Below are 20,751 nucleotides of genomic sequence, written 5' to 3'. Positions count from 1 at the left end.
GAAAGGAGGTGGAAGGAAGATGGAGAAGAACCACGTGGCCTGGAGAAGCTGCAAGTAGTAAGGGGTCTGATAGCTGGGGAACAGAGTAGTGTAGTGGTAAATCTGCACGATCAAGGCATGCAGATTATAAATATTGTAACTGAGTTGTGTGTTCTGTGCACAGGCTTCTTGTGGTTGGAGATTTACTGCAACAAACTTGCACTCAATGTATTGATTAGAACCCTTCTAACCTGAGATAGAAGTCCACTGCCCCTAACCCATTCCCAAATACACAGCTGGGGCAGTGATCTAAGTCTGCAGCAGTCTGTGCATGGAAAACTGACTGGGTCTGAAGGGCCCACAGAGAGCTGTAGATAAGCTCCCCCGCTAGCCTCGGGCAGGCAGCTAGAGCCAGGGGCATCAACCCAGCTTGGAGATGGACTTGGGCAGAACCATGGAGGATTCCCAGGGATGGACAGGGGTCCCTGGAGCACAACTGCATGGAAGGTAGTTTTCTGGTAGACACAGTGAGCTGATGGGGCATCTAAGCCTGACAGAGCATTTCTTTGCTCACTCCCTGTAACACCCTGGTCTACACAGGACATGGAACAGCCAGAACTGTTCTCCTGACTGCTTGTACTGCAGGCTGCATGAGATCAGCACACAAGAACATGCTCCTAGCTGCAACCCAAACAAAAGACAGAGCTGGTTCAGAAGCACAGAAGCTACTGGCCTTTCTACAGTCAGCCCCTCCCTGTTTATAAAAGAATCTATACATAGCCAAAAACTGGACTAAGACCCCAATAGGGAAGTTAGGGAAAGGACTTTAGTTGCTGAACGGGTTTGAACCTTTATAGGAAGAACACAAATACCAATGAAACAGAACCCCAAAACTTGAAATGACTAAACCACCAACCAAAGAGTACATAGAGGGGACCCATGGCTCCAGCTGGATAGAACTAGAACAGAAGAACAGGAATTTATAGAGCAATATAAACAATAGAAAGAGAACATGAAGACTTCTTAACATGGCCTAGAGGAAACTCTAGAATTGAACACTCAGGAAATTGTAGTTCAGAATAAGAAACAAAAAAGAACAAAAAATACAATAATTCCCAGATCAAACTAAGGAGCAAAGAGAAAAGAGGATTGTCTTATCTGGCACCACTGAGAGGGGAATTTCTTAATGCTGTGGAAACTTGGTGACCCGGGATAGGATATCACTATGGCACTTAGGTAGAAGTGGGTAGGCAGGTGGAGGAGCACACTTATGAAAGCAGGAGGTAGGAGGGAGGGGAAAATTGGAAAGCGGATAACATTTGAAACGTAACCAAATAAAATAACCAAAAATAAGAAAACAAAACAAAACAAAACAAACAAAAAAAAAACAACACAAAAAAAGTATTAAGAATTAAAGAGGAATGCAGTATCCTGATTTGAACAGCAGGAGACAAAGGTACAAAGGGCTCCAGATCATGTAATAAGTATCAAACATTGATTATATATATATACATATATATATATATGTATATATATATATACATGTGTGTGTATGTGTGTGTATGTGTGTATATGTGTATACATATGTGTATATATATGACACACAAGTACAAGAAATATCTTTTGGGCTTTATGGAATGTTATTTTGAAGTGTTCAACAGTGATGGGTTTAAAGGAAATGCATACCTTGTGATTTAGTTGTACTGCAATAACCTCTTGATTTACTATGTATTCTCAAAAGACAGGACCCAAGACGAAAAATTACATGCCTTAGAAAAGAAATTAGACGAAAAACCAAAGAAGGTCATAGATGAAACTGAGCAACTCTAGACCAAACTCTAGAGGATAATTTACTAAAGCTAGTAAATCAAACTGAGGTGGATGCTTCAATAAAATACTACAATATAAAAAGGACCTAAAATTATGGAAGCAAGGCCTAGAACAGAAGAAACAGGAATGTATAGAGCAATATAAACAATAGAAAGAGAACATGAAGACTACTTAACATGGCTTAGAGGAAACTCTAGAATTGAACACTCAGGAAATTGTAGTTCAGAATAAGAAACAGAAAAGAACAAAAAATACAATAATTCACAGATCAAACTAAGGAGCAAAGAGAAAATAATGAGGATTGGAAGCAAGACTTGGGGAATACCCTTTTAAAATTAATCAATCAAAATGAAATAGACAGCAGAATATCAGGTTTACAATATTATGAAAAATTTAAAATGCGGTGGCAGAACCTTGAACAGAGAATACAGAAACTCAAGAATGAGGAGAAGTGACCCAAGGAGAGATATGAAGCACAGACACAAACCTTAAGGGAGGAATTTAAAATCTCAATTAAGGAAATACTCAGGTAGACACAGAAGATAAAGGAAGCCAATCAAAAGTTATTAGAAAACAAACTTTAGAATATCAGGTTAGTACAAAACAAAAATGTCTAGATGATGATCATCAACAGGTTATCAGTAATTCAAATGGCAATACATGGATGCGTTAGACCAGACAAAATTTAAGGAAAGTGTCAGTAATTTTGGAATGCATTTGCCATTTTTACAACAAATCCTTACTTTTGAGGCTATTAATAATAGCATAATCCCCGAAAACTGGAAGGATGTGGCAAAAGCAATACTAGAACCTGCATCACATTTACAATGTTTCTCATGGTGGAGAGAAGAGGTGAGGGAGATAGCATGTAAAATAGAGCCAGGGAGCCGGGCGGGGGTGGCGCACGCCTGTAATCCCAGCACTCTGGGAGGCAGAGGCAGGCAGATTTCTGAGTTTGAGGCCAGCCTGGTCTACAGAGTGAGTTCCAGGACAGCCAGGGCTACACAGAGAAACCCTGTCTCGAAAAAACCAAATTCAAAAAATTGGAAAAAGAAAAAAATTAAAAACAAAAATAGAGCCAGGGGTAGAAAGCCTTTTAAAGATCAGTTGCTTGATAAGGTTTACTTTGCTGAAATAGAGGTACAGTCTGTATATGATGAGGAAACTTTGGCATTGGGTTGATTTGCAGTCTTAAATGCCTGGGACAAAGTTGCAGAATCAGGAAACAATTGTACCAATTCTTCAAGTCATGGAAGGTACAAAGGAAACCTTCCCTGACTTTTGTAAGGGTTGACCTTAGCTGTAGAAAAAAAGTATATTACATCTGGAAGCAAGAAAGGCAATAATTGAGTCTTTAACCTTTAGAAATGCAAATGCTGAATGAAAATAAGTAATCAGACCACTGAGGGCAAGGTCCACATCAATAGATGAGTGGGTTAGACATACAGCAGACATTAGACCTCATTTGCCATATATGGCCTTAATAGGAGAAGCTGACACTAGAGAACTAGACTGAGCCAAGATTTCAAAGGTTTTAATTGTGGTGATCATAGTTATTCCAAAAGAAACTGCAGGAAAAACAAATTTAATGATGCACAAAACGGAGCTTATGCATTCTAAAATATGTCAAAGATATGGCACAGGCCAACATTTGACTATGCAATATAGAGCAAAAACAGACAAATGGGGTAACACTTTACCAAAAAACTCCCAAGGGGTACTCCTACAGGTACAAAAGCAGGGAGAGTTCTCTCCCTCAGGAAAATTAAACATCACCGCTCTAAAAACAGATATTGTGAGACCAGATAACAAGGCTGAGGCAAATTCTATAGACAATTTAAACAACCTAAATGGAGCCAAACCTGACTAATTTTGGCAACCTTCTATAGAGGATCAAAGGTCCAAACTAAGAATACAAGTAAACAATATTCAGATTGGAGAAATGGGCAAAACTGGAAAAGATGTCATCATTATATCTCCAAAATCTTAGCCTGCAAGTTGGGCTCTTTGAGAAGCAGACATAAATATCAAGGAGTTGGTATTTAATCTCAAATAATGCAAAGCACCAAATGGATTATATGTATAGGAACTAAAGTTCAGGTAGAAAAATTGAGGCCATACGTGGCTGATATAGCAATTGATGTATGGGGAAGAGATCTGTTATAGCAATGGGAAACACAAATTAATATCACCTCAGTTTTAGTCTGGCCACAAAACCAGACTGGCTCCTAACTAAGAAAAAAAATTTCTTATGGAATGTTATCAAAGACATTTACAGATTATATAGGCTGTCCATAAACAAGTTACAGCAGGGGCTGACAATTTAGCTGTACCTCAAGGAGCCACTGCTGATAAGACACCAACAACCTTACCACTAAGGTGGTGGACACACCAACCCATCTTGATCAGTGGTCTATGACAAAAGAATAACTACAGGCATTAGCACAGCTAGTCCAGGAGCAGCTGGAGGCTCAGCATATAGAGGAGTCCACCAGCCCTTGCAAATCTCAGGTATTTGTCATTAAAAATAAATTATGCAAATGGAGGTTGTTCACAAATCTCAGAGCATTTAACAAGATTGCTCAGCCAATGGATTCCTTTCAGCCTAGAATCCCATCGCCTTCCTTGTGGCATAAGGAATGACCCGTCATAGTCATTGATCTTAAAGATGGCTTTTTCACAATTTAACTCACTGGCAGCTCCACTGCCTATAATGAGAAACCCTTTCATCACATCGCTTATTCTTCTCAGTGAAATATTCTAGAATCATTACTGAAATAGAATCTGTCAAACCAAATTCATGTCTTCTTTCTATTGATAGGTAAGCCCCACTCCCCTCCTTGTTCATTCCCTCTAACATACCTGGATCCTTTGTTATTGTCTCCTTGGCCTTGAGGTTATATTTTTGATTTAAAGGTAAGCAGGTTTGGCTGAGGAGATGGAGACTTGAATATGAGAAAACATTGGTCAAAAATAATCTGGAAATTGGTCAGAAATAATTTTCATGAAACAAAAATGAAAGATAATAGCACCTGGCAAAGAACATCGATAACTGAAAGAGAAGGTACCTTGGAAAATGTCTCATTTTCTCCGAGGATTTCAGTTTACTCTTTGAGATGTGAGACTCCTTCCCACAGTTCACACACAATCAGAGTCCTTCTCCCAACAACCCTGAAGAGGAACAAGGAAGACTGCAAGGAAATGATTGTGATGCAATGAATCAAGACAGCTGAAGTTCTCCAACAAGAGCTGTCTGAAAAAAAAAATGTCATGAGTGCAGGGTCTAAGCATTCCCATCTGCAAGAAATCTTCAGACCAGAACTCAACAAGCTGTGAATGTGCATGGGCAGAGTGCTTTTTGTGAATCAAAGTGCCATTTTCCTATATAAGTGAGCAATCATAATTATTCAAAAGGTGCTGACTAACATTGTCTTTATCTATAGTGAGGTTTTTATCTATAAAAATGATACCCAGTCCAGATATCATTCTCTAACAGCATGCATAATGGGCTGGCTTAGACCTTGTTAGGTCTCAAAGAAACTCAGGACAAAAGGCTACATGGATGCCTATTAACATATCAATGTGGACATTGTTGGCTAGGTGCTTTCTTGTATGTGGTTAGTTGTTCCATGGGGCTTTTTGGTAACTCCTGACTTCCCGTGGCCAGGAGTATGTTTACTTCACAGCTGTAACACTTGCAGTAGGGACACCTGTTCCCTAAGAGCTACAAGACTTACATTGCAAATAACCCACAATGCACCCACGGCCAACACTGAAATGCATAGAGTGGTATTGAAGTATTTTTCATGTGTTTTGTTTCTCTGCTAGACCTAGGATTTGAAGAGACCCTTATATCACCTTATCAGTAAACATCAAAAATACTCTTTCATTCTCATTTAAAAACTCAGAGTTAAACATAATCTTTCTTCCATTTTGAAATTGTAGGTTTTTGGTGTCTTTATATATAATGGACACATTGGGAATAAATATTCTTTACCACAAGCCAGGAAAAATAGTCTCTGAAAATTGTAGAAAAAAAAAGATAAGAAATTTAAGAGTAGAATTTGTGGGACCCAAATACTAATGCCTGCACATCAAACATTAAGGAGCATCATTAATTTGAAATATCAGAGTGGCCTAATGAGCAACATGTTGTGTTTGAGAATCATATATGTATAGTAAACACATTGGTAACATATGCAGCCATGTTAATTGAACTCATTGTAAGAGAAGAACAGAGGTAAATGGGTTAAAAATGTCAGGAAAGGAATATTATATGCAAAGACAGCAGAGAATATGATATGCAAAACCATATAGCTTCTCTACTTTATATCCCTCCTTGAACATACCTACCAAGCAGGTCAGTAAAACAGACAGCACTCAGGCAGGACACTCTCAGAAAATACAGTGACCAAAAAGACACCCAGGGACACAACTCCTGCCCAAAAAGACAAAGCCTGAAATCAACACCTCAGACACAGACGCCAAACACAGCACAGATACAGTAACAACTAGGGAAACATGTCACCCACAGAGTCAAGCTATCCTATCATGGCAGATCATCCTGAATATTCCAACATGTCTAAAAGTACAAGAAAAATACCATAAAACCAACTGTATAAAGATGACAGGAAATTAAAGAGGAAATTAATAAATACCTGAAAGGAAAGCAGGAAACATCATCAAATAATGGGAGGAAACCAATAAATCCTTTAAATACAGCCAAGAACAAACAAACTGTTGAATGAAACACAAAACTTACCAAGACTTAAAGCTGGAAGTAGAAACAATGAAGGAAGCAGAAAATGAGGGAATCCTGGAACTGAAAACTATAGGAGTTTCCCTGAGGAAAAAACACGGTCAATCAAAGAGACAAGATGGCATAAAGAATGGGGAATGATCATTACCAACCGCATATATTACACAGATAGAGGCTTAAAATGCAAAATGTATAAAGAACTCAAGCAACTAGATGACTAAGAACAAAGAATTCTATTTAAAACTGGGGTACAGAACTACACAGAATTCTCAAAAGAAGAAACTTGCACAGCCTAGGAAAACTTTAGGAAATGTTGAACAGCTTTAGCTATCACAGAAATGCAAATGGAAACTAGTTTGAGACTTCTTCTAATATATGTCAGAATAGCTAAGATTAATAATACAAATAACAGATCATGCTGGCAAGGATGTGGAGCCAGGGACACACTCTTACATTGTTGCTGAGAAGGCAAACTAATACAGGCCCTGTGGAAATCAATATTGTGTTTCCTCAGAAAACTGGGAATTGGACTACTTCAAGACTTGAAATTAGCTAGATTTCTCTGAACTGAAGAAGGGATAAAGAAGATATGGTATATTAACACAACCAACTACTACTTGCCTTTAAAAAAAAATGACTTAAGTAATTTACAAAAAATAGATGGAACTAGAAAAAAATCACCACTACAAGTGGTAACCAAAACCCAGAAATACAAATATGGCATGTGTTCACTTATAAATTGATAGTAGTTATTAGGTGAATGATAAGTCAGTTACAGTCCACAGACCCTGAGCAACAGGGAAAGAGAAAGGCTATAGAGAGAAAAATGATTCTCTCTGGAAAGGTGAAATAGAAAAGATTCTGATGGTGGACTGGGGTGAATGAGCACAGGGGTAGGAAGGATCAGTTGGGGAGGCCAAGAAAGTGCAGTGCAGGGAGGAACATCTCAAAGTAGGGGACATTGGAGAGTAGAGGTAGGTACCTATAACACTAGTAACTTCCTGGATTCTATGAAGGTGAGCTTAGTGAGCACTCCTAGTAATGGAAAATATAGAATCTGAACTGGCTACCATTTATAGACAGGCTTCAGTGGTGGGTTACATTTGGTTCAGTTCTTGTCCAGGAGGTGCCATGGAGATTCCTCAACAACCAGCCTGATGCTAAGACAGAAGGTTGCTGTCTGAAAATGGTAGCAAGACCACATTGCTGAGGAGAACTTCCACACACCTCCCAGAATGTAGAGTTGTCAAGAAGGAGGAGCTTTGGACATTTTACTGCTATGTTCTATTCTCTTTGGAATGAGAAAGTACAAGAGAGAGAGAGAGAGAGAGAGAGAGAGAGAGAGAGAGAGATTTTGAAAAGAGGACACTAATCAAAATAAACAACACTCCACCTAAAATATGTCCTCCATGCAAGATGTGCAAGGACATGGTAGTACCTAAGTGTTTGAGTGGCCAACCAATGTTTTGTTTAAGCCACACACAATGAGAGGGAACCCATGCCTTATAGGACCTTGTCAGCAACAATTCACAGAGACTTACATGGCAGGCATGGAGGATGCATAGGTATGCAGCACTCCCTCTGAAGTTGTTATGGCAATTAGCATAATTGTTCGTTTTGTAGGACTCCTAATAGTGGGGACATTTGTAGCTCTGACTCTCTCACCTCTTCTTGAGATAATTTCCTACTATTGAGTTGCCTTGTCCAGCCTCAACCTGAGGTCCATTGCCTTGCCATTTTGTACCTTGTTTCTCCATCCTTTCTTGGAGCTCTGCTTGTTTCTATAGATGAATCACAGGGCCTCTGGAAAAAGAAGATAGTAGGGATCAGGGGTAGCCAGGGTTGGTGGAGGGAGGAGAAACTGTGGTCAGAATATATGGAAGGAGAGAAAAATATATTTTAACTAAAAAACATTAATTCGATTTATCCTAAAGAAAATGCAAAGAAGGGAAGGAATAATTACAGAGAGAAGCAGAATACTGAAAACAGGGAAAGCATGATATTGGCAGGGACATTTCTCCTTCTGTATATGGAGAAGTAGATCACCACAGAGGAGTTTCTTACAAGCTCATTCTTGGGTCCTGTCTACATCTGTGAAAACAGAAATCTTACTCTCAGTAATGTGAAATGAGTGACATGCCTGAATCAAACCCAGGTCATTTTTCTCAGGGTATCTTTACAAGTTTAGATTGTGGAAGTACAGTGGTTCCTTGTCACTTAATTCTAAGAGAGTATTCTTACTTCTCTTTAGGGAAATTAATGTTAAATAACTATTCAAATAATTGAAATATATGTGTAATGCTATGCAATATTGGAAAATTCAATATATTGTATTAAAAACATACAAATTGACATAAAAAATGTTAAATGTTTAAATGTACTCTCCCAACCACAACTGAAACCACCACAAACTAAGGATGGCTATTGGATCAGACAAAATAAAAAAGAATGTACAACTAGGTTAACAGTATTACATTTTTGTTAAACTATATTTTGTTGTAATTATGCAAATTCAAGCAAAACAAGTCAGTCTGTTTCTTAAACACAGTTTTACTTTTTCATTCACTATGACTCATTGGCAGAAAGCTCTCATATGATCCAAATAAAGCAACTATCTGCATTTTTACAGTATTCTATGATAGCATATTTGGTTCTCATCTCTATTAAGAATTCTTGCTACAAAAACCTTGACAATCAAGTTTTCTTCTCCAAATACCAACTAAAAACACATTAGAAAAACACTTTGAAGACGATTGCTTCGGTTAGATTCTGTAGCCTCTGCCTTGTCCTCTTCATTGCTACCTGCAGTGTAGAAGAGATGGGTGAAGCTCTCACCCATTTGACAAATGAGAGTTAACGGTTAAAATCTACGGAGATAAAGAAGTGTGTTAACACTGTGCAAGGTAAAATTACATGGTGTTTCATTTTAATTTACAACATTAATCCTGAATGTTTTAGAGGTATAGAGTCTATTAACCATTGCTAACCAGTCCTAAGCCATTCCTTTACCACAGTGTCCTCCTGAGGTACCCATCTTATCCTCAATGAATGGGCATGTAGGTTATTTTAAAATGTAGGTCACCATCAATGTAACTGCAATGAGCATGAGAATTCTGACACTTGTTAAAATTAATATTGAGTGCATGAAAATATAATGAGAAGATTTCTTAGATGCATGCCAACTCTATCATTTTGTGAGACCCTGTAGACTGCAGGCACGCATAAGCTTGGATAGTATGAGACTGTGTAGAGAACAGGGTTTACTGTGTTGTTTGTTCTCCCTCATATCTCCCTATGGTTGCATCAAGGGAGAAACCTGGAAAGAACATTGAGGCTATCTCCCTATGTAACTAGCGATTGCTAGGCCTGCTGCGAATCCCTATTTAGCTTGGACCACCTTGCTGGGCCATAGGACAGCAGCAGCTCCTCTACTGGAGGAATCAGAGATCAAAGGTCTTTGACAGCTGTGGCTTTCCAGCTTTGCTTTTCCACCCTAATTTTCCTGTCTCCCAGAACACTTCCTGTTCCTCTTCTGTAGCACAGGGTCATCTGTGTGCACATTGCATTGCACACACAATGCTCATTGCAGCAATCTCTACCTCATAACTGGGAAGTCATGTAGGCAAACTTAGTGAACTAACAACAATTAAAACTGCGATGATGTGTTAATTAGGCATCTCAGACAGTTGCCCCAGGGTTTGAGAATTAACATTAGGGTGAATGAGAAGCTTGACATGGTTTACCTATAATCTCAAAACTTATCTCAAAATATTTTAACAGGGTTTATGGTCCCATATTCTTCAGGGAATAGACATGTGAATTAAAGCACACCAAGAACTACTCACAACTTCCTTTAAGGTTGTGCATATTCAGAGATAAAAAATTACATTCCTATTAGGCACAGCTACATCAGTTTCTCCACACTTTATTGCTTACACACAAATTTGGTTTCTATAAATTGAGTCCATTTCCTCATCCAGAATCTTTATTGCTTTGGCTGGTGAAAATGACCAGTTTGGACACTTACTGATCATCTAAAATTGAATACATGACTACTGGTTACTAATGCCAACTAACAAAGCAGGAAAGCTCTTTCTTTCATATTCCTTCTAACCAGTCCACTCCTGTCCTCTGAATATATAAGCTTCAAATTTCCTTACTAAACTCAATTCTTACACAGGTCCGTCTTTGTTTGCTATCCCCTGCAAGATACAGGGAGATGGGAGGACCCTCAATCAGTGCTGTCTTTCCCTTCTTATTGACCAGTCAGGGCCAAGCCTGAAAGGAGTTGCAGAACTGTCTTCCAAGCACTGGGCAGTAGAGCCAGAATTAGGGGTTCAAAGAAAGTCAAAGCTACACAGCATGAGCAAGGCTGAACTATATGAAAACTAGCTATAAGGAAATATGAAAGCCTTTGAGAAAAAGGAATGAAATTCTTATAAATGGGAAACATTGGAGAATAGGAAGTAGTACCAGATCAGAGCAGTGATGCATAAAGAAAATAAAATTTAAATAGTAATATTATCAATTGACTTTTAAAAATATCATGAATATAATTGAAAAACAGATAGGTATACTGACTTTGAAAAAGATCAGACCCTTCCCTGGTAGAGGGCATGATATTACTAGATTCCGTTTGACTTTCCTCCTATATGCAATGTGTGCTGCTGAGATCTGTAACCTGACACACACAGCTTGAGCCAATAGTCCCTGTCTGAAATCTCTGAGCTGAGTTAACAATGTCAGTGAGGACTGCACATATCTGCATAGCACAGACCATTAACTGGAAATTTAATATTCACTGGCTCAAGCTAATCTTCAGAAATTGTATACCCACCAATCTGGTCTGATTTCATTCAAATGCATGAGTTGACGCATGCTGGGAAATTACATAATCATTCATGCTTCCTGATTCAGGGTCCTCTTAATCATATTAACCCCTAAAACTGACTCCCTTAACCTTTAGTCTGTGATCTACATATTGACTATCCTGCTTCACCCAGCCCTTTTCACCTTACACTGTCCCACCTGCTCTGGTCTGAAAGTGGAAGCAATGCTCCACCTGCAAATACTTTTCCTGTTGCTGCAATGAACACTTAGTTACACACCTCAAATGAGTAATTTTAAATCTTTGTTATGGGATAGCCTTTCAATTAAATAATTTGGAAAGTTTAATCAAGACAAAAGCCCTGGGGAGAAACAGACTGTGGTCAAGGTGACCTGATTCAACATATCTTGCTTAGAAACAATTTTGTAAGTGGATGAAAATATACCTGTCCCAGAATTAAAATGTGTTACCAAGAAGCAATCACTCTAAGCAATAATAAAGATTAATAAAATTAATCTTCTTAAGGACACCATGCGTTTGGCTCTAGATAGTTCTCAAACATGAGTCAGCCTAGAATAAATCTTGCTTTCTACATATGCTGTCACTTTTGGCATCAGAATCCAGGATATGATTTGAACAATTTCAATATAGACTAGAGACTGCAGTTCCAGCCACATAGGCAAATGGGAGTTTTACACAGCAAAGATATTCCTAGAATTATTTCATAAGTACACCAGTACCCTAAAACAACAGGTCAGTCTTCTGTGACAAGGTCCTAAGTGGAAAGCCCCAGAGGATGAGAATGTTAGCAAAAGTAGAACAATGGAAAAGGTAATCGTTGCAGTAGAGAGGTCTATTGCGTGTGATAAATTCTAAGTCATTCAATTTTCCCAAGGAACACTCAGGAGCCAGGTGCTGAGTGGAAGCCTGCTAGCTCAGAGAGGCAGAGAAAGCACCTGCAGACCTTCCTCTTCAGGTGAAATCCCAGAAGGAAGCTCTTTCTGTCTCACCTTCTCACATGATCTCATCCAAACTGAATGGACCTCAATGCTTCTTCCTGTGCATCTCTGTCTTTGCACCAAACTCCATCTTACTTTCTATGATTTCTTTTTAATAATCCGGGTTCTCCGCCTGTCATCTGGTTGCTTGCTCCACCTACTGAACCATGGTTGATTTTGTTTAATCTTGTTTGCATTTGGGGTTCACTGTATGATGAACTGAGGTCTTGTACAAACTTTGTCTCACACAGTAAGTGTCTTAAGAAAAACAGCCTCTAGTAAACTACTTAGAGGGGAACTATGGAAAGAAATGGGAGACTTCTATGTAGGCAGCAGAAATTATCATAGAGTGCGACAAACTCCAGAGGAGATAACAAATCCATGCTGTTCACAGGGAACACAGGGTATATCAGGAACATTTCTGAACAAGCCTACAGCAGACTTGGGACTAATAGCCTCTGCCCCACATGGAAGCAACAGTTGGGTTCTCAGGATCTCATATAATCACACCCCACAGGTCCTGGCCCTTTCCCAAGCACATTCCTTGCTTAAGAGTAGGAGCTCTGTAAAGGTAATATTATGCCCCTGTGGTAATTGTCATCTCTGAGGTTTATAGCCTCAGTCTGCTTACCTAGCCTAGTCATAGTTTCTAGTCTCTATACAATACTATCTAGGCTTAGAATATTTTCAGGCTCTAAGGCTGAATAAGATCATATTTCCTAGGTTTTCCTAGGCTCTTGCTAGCTGCTCAAATCAGCTGTTCTGGCTCAAAATTCTTGTACACACTGACTGATTAAATCTGCTCTCTTTATCTCTCCCTCTGTGTCTCTGTCTCTCTCCCTCTCCTTTTCCTTTCCTTCTCTCTGTTCATGCCTAATTCTTCTCTCTCATATCCATTACTGCCCCCACTCAAACCCTGGTTACTTTCCTGAGCTCAGCTTGTGGGACCTTGAAAGGCAGTCTGTTTTCTGGTCAAACTACGTTTAAACCCTGGAGGCCCAGCAGATAACTGCAAGGGACAGTAGGTGTTTGCCTGCCAAGCGCCTAGACACCAGGCTCCTGACTGGAGGCCTCAGCTCTCCATAATTCTGTGGTAATCAGTCACAGGTGGCAATGCCTCAAGTCCCTCCACAAGTGAAGAATGTGACTACAGAGCAGGTAGCCTCATGGCAGATCTCCATTCTAATGAGGTACCTAAAGGCCTGAGAGGCTTAGACAATTAAGCTCTCCTTCCCAGACATTCCACCCTACACAAGGTATTTAAGTTCAGGCCTGCCCTGAGAAAGTAGGATATGATTTCACTCATCTCAACTCTCTTCTATGACAAAAAATGTTTTAAAACTAAGGACTGCCTCTTCTCATTGAGACCCACAGAAGGGAACAATGGAACAGGTCTTCCTCTAAAGAGTTGCTCTAGTCTCCCCTGCAAAAGGCCTCTCAGCGTTTCTACACACAGTTTCCACCAAGCCAAGCTGCCTGCCTGAGCAACCTAGGACACTTTCTTCCCCAAGGGACCCAGCCATCTGCAGTGTCCAAGAGTGTGAGAATCTTCCCTTATGTTTCCATTTTGCATATCATATCCAAGTGAGGATGGGAGTTAAAAGGTGTTCTGGTTAAGACTGATGGAGGACAAAGTAGCTGCAATTGGAGAAGAGAGGAGGAGAAAGATCCTTTGGCTCAACTATAAAGAGGTTCCCAAAGGACGATACTCAGTATTGTCCTCTCATGAGTGGCTTAGTTAAGTCATACTACTCAGTTGTTCAAGACCAAGTCCACTGTGCAAAGAATTTTTCTAATGTCCCTACCTTCTCCTCCATCTTGAGATATGGTGTGGTTTTGGTGGCCAGGTCAACATGGACTGAGTTTGGGGTGACCCAAGGTGAACCAGTGGGTAGACAAATCTGCCCCAGGGAGGAGATCTTGGCTGCTCAGGGAGGTCTCCCATAGTTGCGTATGGCAAATGCCTTTAACATTTGCTTTCCAAAGCACTGTCTGCCTGGCTGGGATATCCTGCTTCTAAATTCTGAAACAAAGGTCTAGGTCTGGACCTCTGGACCACTGTGTATTATGGAGCAGCACAGTGCCAGCATCTATCTGCCACAAGCTGATAACACATGGTAGGGTTCAGGGTGTGTCCCAACCTAGAGTGTGAATATATCCCAGTGAGACAGATCCTTTCAATATGAGGAAACAAGGCTCTGAGAAGGGGTCCCATACAACTTTGAAACTCCTTGATACTTGTTCCACTCTAGTCAGGAAGGAGGCCCTCACAAGATACAGAAGTTGTGGCTATTGTGCCCAATCTATCCACAAGGAACCTTATATTTTACTGTTCATGTATCCCCTAGTAGCTCCCCCCTATGACCTAACTGTTCTACTTCCAAGCCTTGCCACCACTGGTCTGATCACAGACTCAGGTTGCCTAATGCTGTCCCTCCCACTGGAAGCCCTGAGGACTGAGTATCCAGACAGTGACAATATTCTACCAGTACCATCAGCTTCCACTGAGGAGAAGCACCAGAGAGCTGATAGTGGCCAAGATGGAAGTCACTGAGCTGTCTCTCCTTGGTTGTCCTTTCTGTTTCCAGAAGTATTGAAAGTGGGAGTTCCAGAATAGAGGGGAGGGAGTGCTATAAGTAGTGTGCTAATAAAGCTCAGGACCCTACACTTCCTGTTACCATGTATGTCTTTCTTTCCTGCTGGTCCCCTTGAGGTCCAGGAGTCATGGTCTCATTTGATCTCCCTTTGCCTAAAAAAGAAACCAGGAACCAGGGCATGAAAACCCACCACTGGGAGTGTGGCTGTTTTCTGTGTATTCTCTCCCATATGACCTCACAAAGTCCAGGCTGGCCAGGAACTCACCATATAGCCAACAATGTCCTTGAACTTCTGATCCTTCTGTTTCTATCTCCTCAGTATGGGATATGGGTGTGTGCCACTGGACCCCGCTTAGGGGTCCTAGCTTTTTCTCTAGCTCTCAGATCAAGATAGATATCTACCTACCATACAGATAGGGTTTGTGTCCCGAAAGCAGGCTAGACGAAAGTCAGTGTTTAAATATCTCAGGACTGTGGAGCTGGATCAATGGATAAGGAACCTTCCAATATAAGTTTAATGACCTGATTCCAAAACCGATGTGCATTCCAAGTGTACATAATCCTATGTGGATGTGAAAGACCAAAATAGAGGAATCCCAAAGCTTATGGGCAAGATAACCAAGCATACAAATTGGAAGAACGACAAAGAAACACAACTCTTCAAGGTGTAAGATATGGACCTACACCCAATGAGGTCTTCAGGATTTCATATGCATGCCATGGCATGTGTGCAATATATCCTCACAAATACAGTGTCTTACCATGGTACTCACTGAAAAATGTGTCTTATGTTGAATGTGCTCTCTCCTTGATCTCAGTGGAAGGATTCTGTTGAGGTCCCAGGTATCTTCATGCCCCTTTCTGGGTCCAGTTCTAGAAACTGGTTGACCCACTATCAAAATGAAGGATATAGTGGGAAGCTGACAGGTAAGATCCTCATGAGAAACATATTTGACAGGTGTTTCTCCCATGCCTTGTGTGCTCTATGTTGCAGAATATTAAATTTGAGTTTTGACATGTGACAGGTGGTTAGGCAGTTATAAGTACACATACTACTTGTGGTGGTTTGAATGAACATATTGTCTGTAGTCTCTGTGAAGGCGTCACCTTGGAGGAATAAAGCCCCTGGATGTGAGCTTTGGGAGTTAAAAGACTCCCTCTTCTGAGTGCATTTATTCTGTATCCTTTTTGTGGATCTCTAGATGAACCCTCAGCTCTCAGCTTCCAGCTCAGCTGCCAACCTCCATGATGTGCCATTCTCCATGGGCTTTAATCTTCAGGAACCGTATAAAACCTTCATTCTGTAAGTTGCCTTGGTCATGCTGTTTTACCATAGTAGTGGAAAAATAACTAAGACACCTCTGTATCAGAGGGCTGGCATTGGATCACCCATATCCAGTGGTACACAGATGCCTTTAACTCTGACGCAGAGAACTGAACACATCTCTCTAGATTCTCTAGACATTTTTGTACATGTTTGCACATACAGATCTTTTTGCAAGTTCCAGTTTCAGGGTGGAAAAATGGCTGAGGAAATGAAAATGGTTGCTTTTTGAGAGGTCCCGGGTACAATTTCCATCAACTATATTGTGGTTCATATAATTTTGTAACTCTAGTTGCAGGAAATGTGATGGTCTCTTCTGGCCTTCATGGGCACAAGCATGCACAAGATGCACAGGCAGAAATATATGTCACCTAAACACTTGTATATTTAAAAGAACACAAAATAAAGATACTTTTTCTTAATGCCAGATTCATAGATGAAAAGTGGAGACTGTATTTTAAATTAACTCAGCTGGCTGAAGGAGATTATTAGCCATCTTCATAATTGGAATCTCCAATATTGGATTTATTTCTAGACCAGTCTATGGTTTAGTTAGCTGATCACATTAAAGGAAAGAAAAGAGTCACATTATAACTCCTCTTTAGATTAATTTTTTCTAAGCTAGCTGAATAGTCTCCATGTTCTGTTCCACAAAGTCTAAATGCTTGAAGCAAGGCAATTCATCCAATCTGGGACATTTCACAATTAAAGTAAGTCAAGAACATATACCCAAAATAGCTCTTATGTTACCATTGTCTGGACACTCAGGAAGCCCACAGTCAGCATATCTTCAGCATGCCACACCAATCACTCTAGCAGCTAGCATGCTTCTACAGCATTCTGTGGAAAAGACATAGACACGCCTTCTTTCCCAATATTAAGTCAGGATCATGGCATATGTCAATAAGTGATTTCCTTCATTTCACCCAGGCATCAGTATGCCCAGTTACAGGATGTTATATACACTGAGAATGGAATTCCTTGGCATCCAAATTTTAAATTTTTCTTAAAAATATACAAGCATAATTTAAATAATATGCACAGGGTCAGAATTTTCCCCTCTCTTTACCTTTTAGGCAGCATGTATAGAAAATAAACATAGCATTTCTTAGTTGCTTTTTCTCTTAGTGCAGTTGCAACTAGAAAGCCTAAAGGATGAATCATTAGTTACATGCACATATTTTAAACTCTTAAATTAGAAATATGAATATCATTTATCTGTAATAATTAATTAAGTCCTCTAGAATTAACACCATTATGTGGTAGAGGTAGAAATTGAGGACACCAAGAACAAATCTTTAATTTGATGTGCACAAAAATACAAAATTATTTTTTAAGCCATTATCCTATGGATGATATAAATAATATGCTTGTTCATCTGATTGTTTCTATATAGCCTGTCTGAGATACAAATTTTATGTGCCTTGACTTAAGGGGTCTTCGTCCAGGCACCTTTTCAAAGAGTAATTATATATAAGTATATTGTAGCTGTCTTCAGATATGCCAATAGGGTGTCATATTTTATCATACATAGGTGGTTGCGAGCCACCATGTGGTTCCTGGGATCCGAGCCCCATGCTATATGATTGAGGGCCTAGCCTTTAATCGCTAAGCCATCTCTCCAGGCTTACAACCGTAAAATACAGGAGTTCAGCTCCCAGCACTCATGGCTGTCTCTCAGCCTTTGGATTACCTCTTAGATATATGTTCATTTAAAGAACATATCTTTTGGGGGCTGGAGTGATGGCTCAGCAGTTAAGATCACTGACTGCTCTTCCAAAGGTCCTGAGTTCAAATCCCAGCAACCACATGGTGGATCACAACCATCCATAATGAGATCTGATGCTCTCTTCTGGTGTGTCTGAGGACAGCTACAGTGTACTTACATATAATAATAAATAAATCTTTAAAAAAAAAAAAGAACATATCTTTTTAAATTTGAATTACATTTGCATAAACAATTGTAAAAATTAAGAATTAGCAGTATTAAAAAGGAAACAATTTATAAGTAATTATAAACCTATATATATATATATTATTATTATTATTATTATTAAAAGCTTGATTTTTAACATCTTAAAAACAGTCGCTATAGCACCCAAATCAGGTACCTGGGCTGAAGCAGGGGGAAACTCAAAGGAACAAACATGTGATCTGATAGTAACAAATTATCTTTTGGATAACAATTATTAATTTTGCCTAAAAAGGGTTGCCATGTAATAGATCAACCATCAATGTTTTGTAATAACCAATTTGATTGTTGTTTGAATGAAGGAACAAACGTTTTCTACCTTGAAAACAGGTTTAAGTCCTCCTGAGTGCTGGGATTAAAGGCATGTGCCACCAAAACCTGACCCTAGGCAAGGACATTGTATGAGGTTCCTCAAATGTAAATATCTTCTATTCTGAGCCTTTTGTCTAATACCAGATTCAAACCCACCTGTCCTGCAAAGACTTGTATGAGGGTCAAATAACAAAAGGAAACTGTAATTTCAGGATTCCCAGAAAAATTCTACTCATTGTTTCACAGTAATCAAAGTAGCCTGTGTGATATCAAATAAATTTCCACTGAGATCTCCTTTTCAATCTTGGATGGTTTAATTTTGTTTCTACCATTGTAGCCAATAATCTTGTGGAAAAGTGGAAATAGGCCTATAATGGCCACAACTGTATCACTCTTAAAATTATCTTAATCACAAAATATGTTAAAAAATCATGAGCCTTTAACTAGACCAAAAACTGAAAACTGCAGCCAATGACACACTGGCAATTTTTATTGTAACTTATTAAAAAATTTTTAATTTTTTCTTGCAATATTAGAGCACAACTACAACTTTGGAAGCAAATCTAGTCTAGTCACATGGCTTATTCATTTCTTTATTTTATAATTCATTTATTTAGAGACAGAATCTCACTGTGGTGTCTTCCCTGAACACCCTATGTAAACCAGGTTGACCTTGAACACAGACATGGATCAAGATATATACCACCACCCCTGCCTCCTTCCATTTTTTGATAGGATTTCTCAAGCAGCCCCGGCTGACTTCCAACTCAGTGTCTCTCCAAGGTTAATTTTTAACTTTTGTTTCTGCTGCCTCACTTCCTTAAGTGCTAGGTTTACATTCTAATGCTGCCATGTGGGAAGTGCAAGGGACTGAACTCAGGGCTTCCTACAGGCTACACAAGGATTACAGAGAACTCCTTCCATAGTTCGGAGGATAAAGCTGCCTCAGTTTCTTTCACACGTCTGGATACCTCCAATTGCAGTGATTTTGTGAAACAAATTGTGCCTCTATATGCTATTTCATCAGAGTCTCAAGACGAACATATGGATCACCTGAGGCAAGGAAAAGCTATCCCATTACCAGAGCCTATGCAATGGAACACTCCCCACACAAAGACCAGAGTTCTGATCTAGTCTTTTGGAGATGAAGGCCTGCTGTGCACCTCCCAGCCTGGAGGGGGTTGAAAGGAAACACAGAGCAGGATTCTACTGTGGATTTAAAGACTGATGGTGTCCAGATGCTCTAACTCTCTAACAATACTGATGATAACTTCTAAAAATGTCCTAAAACATTTTGCTCATTCTAAGGTTTAAAAGCTGCTGGCTCAGGCAATTACCACCGGTAGCCTAACAGCAAGGGTCTAAGCAGTGAAGCCTCTGTTTTTTCTACCCAGGAATTGCAGGGTTCAAACTTACAGCCTGGTAGTTGAAGTTGGAAAAAAAAAAAGGGAGGTACTTTGAAAAGTGATTTTAGTGTTTATCTCTAAGTTGTAAAAAGTTTTCTATGAAAGTTCGCTAAGAAAAAAAGAAAATGTAGAAGGATCTTGAACTGGACATTGGAAATTTGTGTTCCTCACTTTTCCCTCAGCACTTACACAACTTTCATAATACGTGATCACATGGCATGTAATCTTAAGACACAACAAGAAATGGTACTAAAATGATCTGTTGTATGAGCCAATAGGTAGCATTGTTCTGAGTTTTAAAGGAATTTGGCTCAAATGCTATTAAAGAGTTTAGAGACATGCAGTTACATAGCACAATATGTAACACCCACCAAAAACTGAGGGCGCCCCAGCACCCCGTGCCTCGGAAGACAACATCCATATCACTCACGAGAAACAGTCTTGATGCAATAGCAAGAGGATTTTTATTCCAGACACTCTGCGCTCCACAGTTGTACACAACGCAGGGGTAGAGGACTGTGAACCCTGAGCAACTCAAGTCAGGGTTATTTAAAAGGAAAAAAATCACAAGGCAAGGGGTGGAAGACAATCATGCACGGGACGGGAAGCACAGAAAGAACAAGTCAGGCAATAGTTTATGCCTTAAGGAAGGTTAATGATTATTTGGAGCAAACATTCTTGGGGCATTGTAGAGTTAAACATTGGACCAGTCATCAGATGAGCTAGCTCCTGGGGCAGGGTGAGCT

General features: G+C 39.7%; 3 protein-coding genes across 6 annotated transcripts in view; 2 read left to right on the top strand and 1 right to left on the bottom strand.

The window, feature by feature from the left end:
- LOC127681600 (oocyte zinc finger protein XlCOF6-like) overlaps positions 1–20,751 on the bottom strand; it is a 1,434,619-nt gene that overhangs the window by 1,185,308 nt on the left and 228,560 nt on the right. The window lies entirely within an intron of this gene.
- Positions 1–20,751, top strand: part of LOC127681615 (oocyte zinc finger protein XlCOF6-like) — a 988,257-nt gene that overhangs the window by 797,484 nt on the left and 170,022 nt on the right. The gene's annotated exons all lie outside the window — the stretch shown is intronic.
- LOC127681617 (oocyte zinc finger protein XlCOF6-like) overlaps positions 1–20,751 on the top strand; it is a 1,149,846-nt gene that overhangs the window by 1,051,928 nt on the left and 77,167 nt on the right. The gene's annotated exons all lie outside the window — the stretch shown is intronic.

Source organism: Apodemus sylvaticus, chromosome 3 (assembly GCF_947179515.1).
Source record: "Apodemus sylvaticus chromosome 3, mApoSyl1.1, whole genome shotgun sequence".
Classification (NCBI taxonomy): Eukaryota; Metazoa; Chordata; class Mammalia; order Rodentia; family Muridae; genus Apodemus; species Apodemus sylvaticus.
The sequence above is the reverse complement of the archived record's forward strand: the minus strand, read 5'-3'. Positions and strand labels throughout refer to the sequence as shown.